This window comes from Canis aureus, chromosome 10, assembly GCF_053574225.1.
Source record: "Canis aureus isolate CA01 chromosome 10, VMU_Caureus_v.1.0, whole genome shotgun sequence".
NCBI lineage: Eukaryota > Metazoa > Chordata > Mammalia > Carnivora > Canidae > Canis > Canis aureus.
The window spans coordinates 31,420,417-31,432,535 of NC_135620.1; the positions used below are offsets into that span (position 1 = coordinate 31,420,417).

General features: G+C 34.7%; 1 protein-coding gene across 35 annotated transcripts in view; it reads right to left on the bottom strand.

The window, feature by feature from the left end:
* PTPRD (protein tyrosine phosphatase receptor type D) overlaps window positions 1-12,119 on the bottom strand; it is a 2,191,141-nt gene that overhangs the window by 796,035 nt on the left and 1,382,987 nt on the right. For all 35 annotated transcript variants that reach the window (XM_077911920.1, XM_077911956.1, XM_077911938.1 and 32 more), the window contains one exon: window positions 9,062-9,119. The gene's annotated coding sequence lies outside the window, so the exon portion shown is untranslated. The remainder of the gene's footprint in view (window positions 1-9,061; window positions 9,120-12,119) is intronic.

The following is a 12,119-nucleotide window of genomic DNA, read 5'->3' on the forward strand; positions in this document are numbered from 1 at the left end:
TGTGATCTTAACTTCTTTTGGGAAGTATCCAAATTTAATTCATCCCGGTACACTCTTAGCACAGAGACCTTAGTATTAAATGAGTTGTCTGTGAATTTTTTTTTGAAGAAATGAATGAATAAGAATATAGCTTTTGAACCAACTTACCGACAGTGGCAAGAAATAGTTTGCTAAGAATATACTAACCTTAAAGAGACATAACAATAAAGTCAGTAATAAGATCTTAGCAAAATTAAAGTGCTTGGAATCTCATACTCAAGTATAACTAGTTTTCCTTCTCTCCCACTCCCTCTTTTCACCTGAATAAATTTGACTAGCCCTTAGACTCAGGCATAATTTTCATTACTATAATAGTTGTCCCTTACCTATTTGGAGTAGATTAAGCAACCTTATTATAAACTCCTGTGCTTCCCATATATAAGGAATATTTGCATTCTCTTATATGTTTATTTAATTGGCTATTCATCCTAGATGCACTATGTCTGTCTTATTCCCCTCTATATTCCTTAGGCATTAGCAAAGATTTTGGCACAGATCTTTGGCAAAGATTTTGTTTTTCTGGTCTGTGTCATCATTTACCCCTCTTTGTCACACCCATATCTAGTGTTTCTGCAAATCCAGGTAGCTTTACCTTTGAAGCAATGCCTATCCAGAATTCAGCCACCTCTTTCACTCCCAAAGCTCTAACTTGATCTACCTCTTGCTGCATGGTTGCAATAGCCTCTGTTCTATACACCGATCACTGCTCCTGACCCTGTTAGTCAGTTCTCCACCCAGAACCCTGAAAGATCCTCTTAAAATACCTACCAACCACGTTAGCCAACTGTTCAAAACCTTTAGTGAGATGTCATCTCACTTAGGATACAAGTCAAAGCTCTCACTGCCAGCTTCAAAGGTCTTTTCTTCCTATCTTCCCTTGTACGGGGCACTACAGCCACAATGGCTTTCTCACTACACCTCACTTTAGGTAAGCTTCCTCCTTGTGGTCTTTGCTCTTCCCGTTTCCTTTCTCTAGAATGGTCTACAGGTCTAACTTTTTACTTTCTTGAGAGTTTTGCTTAAAAGTCATCTCTCAGTTCAAAATTTCTAAACTGTCAATATTTTCCTTATCTGATACTTTGATTTTCCTTTCCTGTTTTATTTTTCCTGTTAGTACTAATTCAAAGCCTGGTATTCAGCAGGTAGAATGAACTTTTATTCTGGGTGGATAGATGTCTATTTGATGAGTTGGTACCCATTTTCACTGGCTGTGAAATATTGTAAACACCCCTGCTGATCACTATCTAATATACTCTATTTCTTTTTACCATGTGCCTCTACTACTCTAAGAAGTTTTGTTCAACATTGTATTACCAGCATCTGGAGCATTTGGTCTACAGTAGAAACTCTATCTGTAGGCACTTATACTAACTTATCTGTGCTTCTGCTTTAAAAGATACTATAAAATGGTGTTATACTCATTTGCTTTTATGTTGTCTCCATTTAATTGATTATGGGTTCCTTGAAAACAGCTATCTCTTTTTTCACCTTTATCCATCTCTACCATCTAGTGCAATGACTGGTTAATAAATATTTAATTAATAGACAAATGAAAAAAAGATTTTGTGCATACCCACAATTACTAATTTAATATACACAAATTATTATAACTATGCCTTCGTTTAATATGTTTACTTTTCATCAAGGTAAAATTATTTATACAAACTTTCATTGGTGCAAATATAACCTTGTAAATTATATATTCTTAATGTGGGAATTATCTGCCTCAAGGATTTTCTGTACATAAACCTTGTGATTGAGGGAAAATATTATATATACACAATCTTCTCTTGGCTTTACTATGGGTTTAAATTGCAGTAATATGACAATCTTAAGCAAATTTTAGACAACTGTTTTCAACAGAAGATATTTTATAGAAGATATCATAATTCTATTCAATAATTACAAATGACTTCTGATATTTTAAAATATGATATAAAATATGATTCTGAATGGGAAAATATGGGATCTGATTCACAATTTTTTTTTTAAGTTTGGAAGTATTTCATGTGCTTAAGATTTAAACAAAACATAAGTTAAAAAATCATCTTTAGGCCTGCATCATCATCATAAGAACAATAAAAACCTAAAATCTCTGCCAATACATTGTATAAAATCACACATGGCAAGTTTATCAAATGTACAAAAAATAATCTTAACAATTCTTATAAATTTAGGACCCCAAAAGTTACTGCTCATTTTGAGAAATGCTGTCTTCCTGTGTGTACCTGTTTTGTAACTTCCCTTCCTATATATTGCCCAGATACAGGCAATTCTCCCATGTTTAACATGGCTCATCCTAAGCCCTCTTAACTGTATCCCACTAAATATATAGAAATTGCTCAGATACTAGCAAAAACTCACATTACTTGAAAATGCAGAGCCAAATGCAATAGGTATAACTTAGTTCAAAATTCTGGAGATTTCAAAACAAAGCAAAATAACAAAAGCACAGCCTTTTAGATATTCTTGAACTCAACTTCTGGGTGATTCTTTGTAGCTGAGTCTCTAAGCTCTTTCCTTTGGACAGCAAGCATCCCGCGGCCAAGCACCAAAATTTAAAAGGTTTCAGATAATCTCATTGCTTTCTGATATTTCATCCCTTATCCTCTTATAGCCTATAACTAGGAAAATAGTGGAAGAGAATGAGGCAGACAAATATGGATACTTAAGGATGTGACACCTACCAAGATTCTCAAGCATACTAGTTATTCTGGTTCTACACTCTACTGCCTATAACTGAATTTGACATTTTTATTTATTCAGTCATTTATTTCTAAAGAGTGGAGTCTACCCTTGTATGAACATAATCTTGGATGTTTTGATCATTATAGTCACTCTGAGGAGGAGTTAGAAGTCAACTACAATTTAAATAGGTGATGGATATTAAGGAGGGCACGTGTTGTGTTGAGTCCTGGGTGTTGTATGTAAGAGATGAATCCCTAAATTCTACCCTTGAAGCTAATATTACACTATATGTTAACTAGCTGTAATTTAAATAAAAAATTGAGACATTAAAAAAATAGGAAGTCAACCTCTATCTGTATTTCTATTCTGCCATTTAGTTTCTCCTAACTTTTACTTAGGGACTTTTCTTTCTACTTGTACATTTCTCAGTATGTAACCAGTGATTTTCAACTTGATCACGTACCTAAGGCCTGGCAGATTTAAAAATATATACATGTTAATGGAATTTGATTCTAGATAATTAGATGGCCAAAATATATCCTTAGTTTGGAGATATATATATATGCCATCCTAGTTAAAAAGTTTTTTTGTAAAGCAAGATTTTCTTTATTTCTGTTCCTTTTTAAATGGAGAAAAACTTTATTTTTTAGAAGCAGTTTAAAGTTTAGAGAAAAATTAAGAGTATCTAATTGTTTTTTAGCTTCTCTTTCTAGAGGCAAATTGATGACTGTGCCCAAAACTAGGATGGATGACTTACACTTTATATTGGTTAATATATTGAACTGTTAGAAAGACATGATTACATAATATAACTACCTTATAGTTTTGAAAAATATTTTATTTATTCATGTTTTTGATAGAAAATGAGTGCAGGGGGAGGATCAGAGGAAGAGGAACAGGCACTCTGTGCTGGGTAAATAGCATGATGCAGGACCCTGAAATCATGACCTAAGCTGAAATCAAGAGTTGGATTTTCTCTTGACCGAGCCATCCAGGTACCCCTATAATTTGTTGTATACTATTTTATTTCTGTGTCACTATGGACTGAAATTAGACTGATACTCTTTTCTTTTAAATTACCATAATTATCTTCAGCATGGATTCAAACAATCCAAACTGATAGTCTTTTTTTTTCTTATGGTGACATTAACAGCAAATTGTTATGTTTAATCCTGTCAATCTTGACTTAAAATGATAAAAATAGCCCACTAATATAAAAAATCAACATAAGATTTATAGTAGTCTATGTGAAAAATACTTTTAGGCTTTGATTGTTTTATAAGGGAGATTGAAACTACAAAAAAGGTGAGGTTAAAAAAAAAAGGTGAGGTTAATTTAAAACTCTACAAGTAAAAAAAAATTAAAAAAAAAACTCTACAAGTATAGTCAGATCAAGAAATAGCCTTTCCACATACTGAAGGTAGTCTGTAAGATGCCATTTGTCACATTGTGTTTAATTCTAGGCATCAAGTTGAAACATCAAACATATTATTCCTGTGCTAGGAGGAATCATCAGACTATGAACATCTGAAACTCATGTTATAAAAGGAATGGTTAAAGGAGCTATGGATATTTTACGTAGAAAATATAAGACAATGGAAAGAAAGGCAGATAGGTTTCGAATCAATTTAAGGAAGACCTGTTTTGGAATTAGAACTACCCATAATGAAAGTGAGGTTAATATATAGTTCAAATCACAGACTGGCTGACTGTGTCATGGGGAAGTTTCCTGTAGAGTATAATATTGAACCATGTGAATTTCCTTGCATTTCTTTTTTCCATTGAAGGATAACATGGCCTTAAATGCAGAGTATAAAACACCTGAGTCACAGATATTGTATTACCAAACATCTTTCTGGTCCTGGGCAGGTCATTTATTTTCTCTGGGTATAAATTTGTCATGTACAAACATGGCCTGGGGTCTTTAAGCCCTGTATTAGTTATAAAATTCACTGACTGTACAAATATAGACATACTGAATCAAACTCTAAGTCTACTCATGGTAAGGAATCATTGCAATAACAGACTTTTACAACTGGAAAGCATTTGGCACCCTAATCCCTGCCAAGATGTTAGATTATATATATCACTGTTCCTATACTGATCTGTTAATAAATAATTTTAATACATCTTTTAAATGCAATGGGAAATATGAATGTTTTTGTTACTACCCCTGAATGCAAACATGTAACTCTCAAGTAGAAATGCTCAGAGAACATCCTGCTGAGCTTTCTTCTTTTGGCCATACAGCCTGTGTACACAATTAACCTTCCATCAATTAGATTAACTTGTTCTTTACTTGGGATTGGCAAATTAATACTGTAATCAAAAATCTCTAATACATATCTGAATATGTCCCTGCTATGTATAACGATTACTTCTTTACTAAAAAACTGAAATTTGGCTCATTTAATGGATGCCTTACTTAGTAGATCTTTTTTCTCCAAAAGAGTGCTAGTCTGAACTTTGTAAACAATTCTTAAAATCACCTAAAGAAATGTTAGCATTTCTGACTTTCTTAATCGATAAAACTCTAAGAGTTAACTAAAGTTCTAGAAGGTTGCTTTAATTATGGGAAGGTATTTATAGGTGTTGGCATTTGTCCTTATATTAAAACATGATACCACATAGCATATAATCAAATGTTATCATTCACAAGAAACTAAATTACATTTGCCAAAATAAGCCAAGCACTTGGCTGTCTAACTCAAAATAGTATTATGTTCACCCCACATATTTGTGAATTTCCAAATTAAGATTGCTTAATAGTTTCTGGATAGCATTATCTTGATCCAATTATGAAAAGTGACAGTGACAATACATGAAGAAGAAAGCTCATTTAACCAAATTGGCTAAATTTGGTCAATAAATCCAAGGCAAAATATTTTGAAACTTTAATTTGAGAACATTATAGTCATCATTAATAGTATCTTAGATATCCCTTAATGTTCTCAAGCAGTCATTTAGTAAGTGTCCATAGTGTCAGGGAACTCTCTTAAACATTGTGAGGAACAGGAAGATGAGAAAGAAGATATAGACCCTCTCTTCAAAAAATATCCCATCTAAACACTTAAGAAGGAACTGCCAGGAGAGTGAAAGCCTAATGCTTTGGCTATTACGTTAGATGGTTTTTTTTTTTTTTTAATTTTTATTTATTTATGATAGTCACACACAGAGAGAGAGAGAGAGAGGGGCAGAGACATAGGCAGAGGGAGAAGCAGGCTCCATGCACCGGGAGCCCGATGTGGGATTCGATCCCGGGTCTCCAGGATCGCGCCCTGGGCCAAAGGCAGGTGCCAAACCGCTGTGCCACCCAGGGATCCCCACGTTAGATGGTTTTTGTTCTCTCAATTCAAAGCAGTCTCACAACATAGTGGCAATTATTGTCTCTGGAGTTTCACCTGGTTTCAAATTCTGATACCACTACTTCTACTTGTGTGACTTTGGGCAAGATATTTAGTTTCTCTAGTTCTCAGGTCCCTATCCAAACATGGAAATAATTCAAGTATAGACCGCAGAAGTTTACTATGAAGAGTAAATGAGTTATGTGTGAGATATGAAATTATTATGCATATCAAAAATAAAGGTTAAATACAGGGATAAAGGATACATTAAATAAGAAATCTATCTTTCAAAAAAAAAGAAATCTATCTTTCATTTGGCAAAATTAAAAAGTTCAATATTTTGTAATATGTTGGAGTTAGTAGCCTGCTTCTAAGACTGATTTTACAACATTCATAGACTATGGCCTACAGAGGGAAAGAAGAATTTCTAGTGTAATGTCCTAAAACACCACCACTAGTGAGCTGGTGTTGACAGACAAATGGAGGGGAAAACAATTTGGGAAATTCTGATCAAATACTATGTCCTAAATAAAATGTTCTAGACTTCATCCAATTTGACAAAATGTCTTATATTTTTTAGACAATCTGAAGAAGGCAGAGTTAGTAAGAACGAGATGGATTTGTTAAGTGACAGATGAGCCTCTTAAAAGACATTAGAATGAGTAGATAGTAATCTGAAGGATAATTTGGACCTGGGTTCGTTCCTATCAGTCTTTGGTGGAGTGGAAATACTGTAAAATGTAAAAGTCAGAAAGGTTGGGGTTTGGATGCTTGTTCTAATTCTTATTAGGTGTCAGCAAGCTTTGCTCCTTGACTGCCAGTTTCTTATCTGTAATCAGAAGATAGGATACCATGCAAAGCCCTTTACTTCAGGCTTGGCACATCTCAAGAGCTCAGTAAGTACTATCAATAATTATCACTGTTATTTTTACTTTCATTTCATTTCTGTGATGAGATGAAGATAGTTATACTATTTTGTTTCCATTTTTATTCATTTTGAATATAAAGGCACGAAAGACTGGGTTGTCACCTATCCTATCTCCAGAACGTAAATGTCTAAAATACATCACATATTTCCATAAAATATATCAATATTTCCACTTTCAAACATGCCTATATGTGGGCAGATAAATTCCTGACATTCCAAGTTTCAATGAAAATAATAATAACATTTACAGGCTACCCTATATATCCCCTACTGTATGTCAGGTTCTGTTCTGAAGGACTTTTCATATAAAACTCATTTAATCCTCACAACAGTCTAGGAAGTACATACAATTATCTACATTTTACTGGTGAGAAACCTCAGACACACACAAGTGAGTAATTTGCCTAAGATCAAACAGCTAGCAAATAGAGAATCTAGGCAAGTCTAGGTTTAGAACCTATGCAATTTACCCCTTATAACATAACTGATTTGTTCTGAAGAAGCAATATCATCAATGAAGCTATGTTTGAGATATGTTTATTGACATTAGATCAGACAGAGATCGAGCTTAAAAGCAAATAGGAGAATCATTGGTGTTATTAGTTCTATGGGAATAAGTACTCTGGGTTCCTCAGCAACTGGTTTTTAAATTCACTCTGGAACATGATGTGTTCAGAAAATAGAAACTGATTCTATACAAATTGCTGAACCATAAAACAGAATGATTAATACAATAAGAGAGTCATGAACAAAGACAAGGAGTTCAGAAGACGGCATCATTTTGACTGGGGTATTCAGGAAAGCTCGATGGTGAAGGTGAGCTGAATTTTTTAAAGAGAAACAATGAAGAACTACAGGAGAGACAGGCTGAGAGTCTGAAATAAATTTACTACAACCTCTATCTTGTTTGTTAAATACTCCTCTAATTTGACTTCAATCATATCATGATTTCTGAAGGAACTTTGTGTGCCTTTTCTGTATACTAATATTCCCATTTTCTCAGAAATATGTTTCTACATCAACTCAAAAATGAAATTATCAGAGAATTTGGGAGGTGATATCTTTAAGCTGGAAACTTAAAAATTTTTACTAGAGAAGAGTATTTAAGCATGCTAAGTAACTTTTAAACTTTACAAACTTTATTTACAAAAATTAAATTTAGAAACATCAATTAAAATCATTTTAGTTGATTTTATAATTCATCACAGGTTTATGCAGGATAATAGTTTTAAATGGTAAGCCAACCAATCAAGTATTTTAGAAAGAGTATAGGAATGATTTATTTCAGAGAATTATCATTTTAAGATTAGAAACACAATATTAAGCTGCAATGGACAAGGAAAATGCACTTGGTAAAGGATTTTATCAAAAAAGTATTATTATGATAGATGAAATGTTTATATTAGAGAAAAGATATATAAGGTAACAAAGCTATGTTAATAGCAACAATTTTGTTGCAAAATACTGAGAACTAAATGCATCACATTATAACCTGTTATTGTTTAACAGAGATCAGGCATTTAAAATTTTGGTAATCTATTTGCTAATCTGTTTTCTTGCTTTATTCCCTCATTAACAATAAATAGCTTTGTAGCTTCCAGAAAAAAAACAAAATAAAGTATGTAGGCGAGACCACCGCCAAGGGCTAATAATTTCATAGCAGCAGCAGCTAAATTCAATCAACATTTAAATCTATAGGCATCTGCTGCTCTAGTTCAAAATTTTAACCCATTGTTAGATTTCCCACACATTCATGACTCACATCATCCATGATTCAGAACTGAAAAATAAATCCTTCATTGGCAGACCATTTCCCAGTTGTTCCATTGTTTTGATTGTAATTTTATTTATGAAAAAAGGACTGGTTATCCATACTAAAGAACAATCTAATCATAGCATATTTTATAAGAGAAATAACGTGAATAGAATACAATGTTTGAATATTCCTTCCATACATCTATCCCAATCAATATTTTTTTAGTGCCAACAATATATTAGTCATTGTATTAGGTATTAAAATCCAAAGAAGGGAAAGAAGGGTTAATATTTGTTGCAGACTTACCTTGCGTCAGATACTGTAGGTGTTCTCAGACAGTCCCTGGCCTCAAGAGTTTCAAAACCTAATTAGCAAGACAGAGAACAAAATTATTTTAAAAATAGTATTTCCAATCCTAAATTGTCTTTGAGATATCATATTTCTGCCATCTTTTTTTTTTTTTTTTTCAAGTAGTTTGAGACAGAGAGGAGAAGTAGCAAGAGGGTAAATGAGAAGCTGGTATCAATTTTGTGTGATAAAAAATCTTTAACTGAAATACCGAAATGCCAGAAATTAACATGGAATTTTATTTTGTCTATATGCTGTAAAGTAGTGAATACTGACCCTCCCTTCATATTTTGGGTCAAGACTAGCATGTCTGACATAAAATGGCAGACTACTTTCTTGCACCGGTTTCATCAAGTTTACGGAAGGAATGTCTTACTTAGTTTGTTGCTTCTTGAAATTACATAATACACTTCAAAACTTCCATCCTTTGTTTTTTATAGAACAGGATGCCACCTAGGTTGTTAAATCCTGGAAGCCAAGCTAAAACAAATCTTCATTTGTCCTATACATCCTAGGACTAGCTAGCATGAATTATAAAAAAAATCTTATAATTATTACATTTATGTGAAAAATTCTCAATTATTTTTTTTTAATCCACAACTCTAAAAAAGTTAAAAAGCCAATTTATCTTAATTTCTCAATGGGATCATTTTACAAGTTTTAAAGACTATCTCAATTCTTATCTGTTTTCATAATTGCTTCCTTCTGTCTAGACCACTGTCTTCTCAACTGTTTTTCCATGTGTTCAACCTTCTTCCTCTTGCAGTCGTCATCCCACACGGAAAGCTTTCCTTGACATCCCGCTGCCTCCAAGTTTTGCTAAGATACATTTCCTAGATGCTCTAGAAGTTCTGCGTACTTCGCGAGCTGTTCACCAGACTGCTTCTTTTCCTCCGGTTACAAAATCACACTGAGTTTTGCAGCTCGATATGCGCACGTGACTGAATTCTTCACAATGGAATGAAGCTAGATGTAAATCACGGCACCATCAGAGCTGGCCTTGAAATCATCTGGTGCATGCTCCCTCATGTCATGTTTGCTCATTACAGGTAAAATCCCTGAGGACCTGGAGGAGGAAGGATCCAGAACAGCAAGAGCCTGTACTTCCACCTAGATCTCAGGATCACCCCTCAGGCCTCACCCCTCAACTAACAAAGTCTGTTGAGAGTAGAAAGTTGAGCATCCATCATCCCACCCTGACTAGGAACATCTATTGGAGTTCTGTGTAAATGAGAGTTAAATTTCAGTTCTTCGTGACATTGAACTCTGTATTGCTTGCTGTAGTCCTCAGCCTGCCCAGACTGTGACTGCTCTGTCGGTCCGCCCCTCCCACGACGTACACCCACACGCTGGGCTTTGTCGTGTTCCAGGCTCCAGCTGAGCCCGGCACAGCATACACCGCACAGCTATCCTCCCCCTCTTTCTTAATAATTTGAATCTTACAGTAAGATGTACCATGAAAATTTCATAGGAAACGTTACTCTAAATAGTTATTCCTTTGGAGGGAAATGCAAGGATTCATTTAGCCCAGGCTTCGAAATACCTCCCCATAAATACCATAAAGGTAAAATCTGATTTTGCTCAGGAATTCAAAGCAAGTGTAAACATCGAAACGTTTTTGGCAAAACTGCTTTTGTAGGCTTCGATTTGCAGTTTTTCCTACAATGATGAGAGCATCACAAAACCTTGGTCGTAAGTAATGGATTCAAAGGCTCTGTGACAGAGTTGCACTGACTTGGAACATCCTTCGAATCTCCTCTGGGGATTTAATGCGATGGAGAGAAAATGAAAGGTAATTTTCTTTCCTTTTCAAAACAATAACCAATCACAGAACCCAAGACCTTCTGCTCTTCTCAAAGTACAATGAAATAGCTTTTGAAGTCTAGACAAAAATAGAGACATCTGACAAGCCATACCAAGTCTCAGCCAGCATGCCCGTGTATCTCCTCCCAGCCCCTCGCTCCTCCAGCTAAAGAAGATGCGCACAGACTCCTTTTCGGGCAACCACCTGTTTGAGGCCACGTCCAAAAGGTCTCCTCATAAATCTCATCGTCTCTGCACTATCATCCACTTGCTGGTTAAATTTAGTACTGTTTGGCAGAACCCACATTTCAGACACATACTTCCTTTACTTGTGGTCCTATTTAAGGAAAATAAAGAGGAAATGGTCCAAATTGCTTCCTTTTCAAAGAATTAAGATAAAGTTTTTTTTTTTTCTTTGTTTGTTTTGTTTTCTGCGAAACACACACCGGCCTTTTTACCCAAAAGAAAAATCCTCAAGCTCTGTTCCACAGCTCATTTAGATTATTTCTGAATGGCACTTTCAGGCTAGATTTTATGGTAACTTTAATAAATTTGTAGTTCATTCATGTCAATGTTAATATATAATTTCCCTTGGCAAAGCACTAGTCTCTTCCATGTCTGGCAAACACACTATGGATTTGCCAGAGGTAGTCATTTCTTAAAGTTTCCATAGACATTAAGACAACTCTTAGGGATCCCTGAGTGGCTCAGAAGTTTAGCACCTGCCTTCTGCCCAGGGCGTGATCCTGGAGTCCCGGGATAGAGTCCCGTGTCAGGCTCCCTGCGTGGAGCCTGCTTCTCCCTCTACCTGCATCTCTCTCTCTCTTTCTCTCTCTCTCTCTCTCTCTCTGTGTGTGTGTCTCTGATGAATAAATAAATAAAAAATCTTAAAAAAAAAAAGACAACTCTTCTCCTTCTTAGACCATCACAAAGCTACCTTTCCACTCTGAGCACAAATATCAACCCAATGGCCTGTTGATCTAGGAAGAAAAGAAGACACAACAGAAGATTTAACACCAGACAGAAAAAAATACACACACACACACACACACACACACACATATATACTATATATATTTATATGTTAATGAATATGGTTCTTCTAAATCATGTTTAATGTTTAAGTCAACTGCACTTCCTACAGTGGTCGAAGTGCAAATTATTAAGAAGTCTAAATTTTTTTTCTGAAAATTGAGGGAAAAATGGATCATTA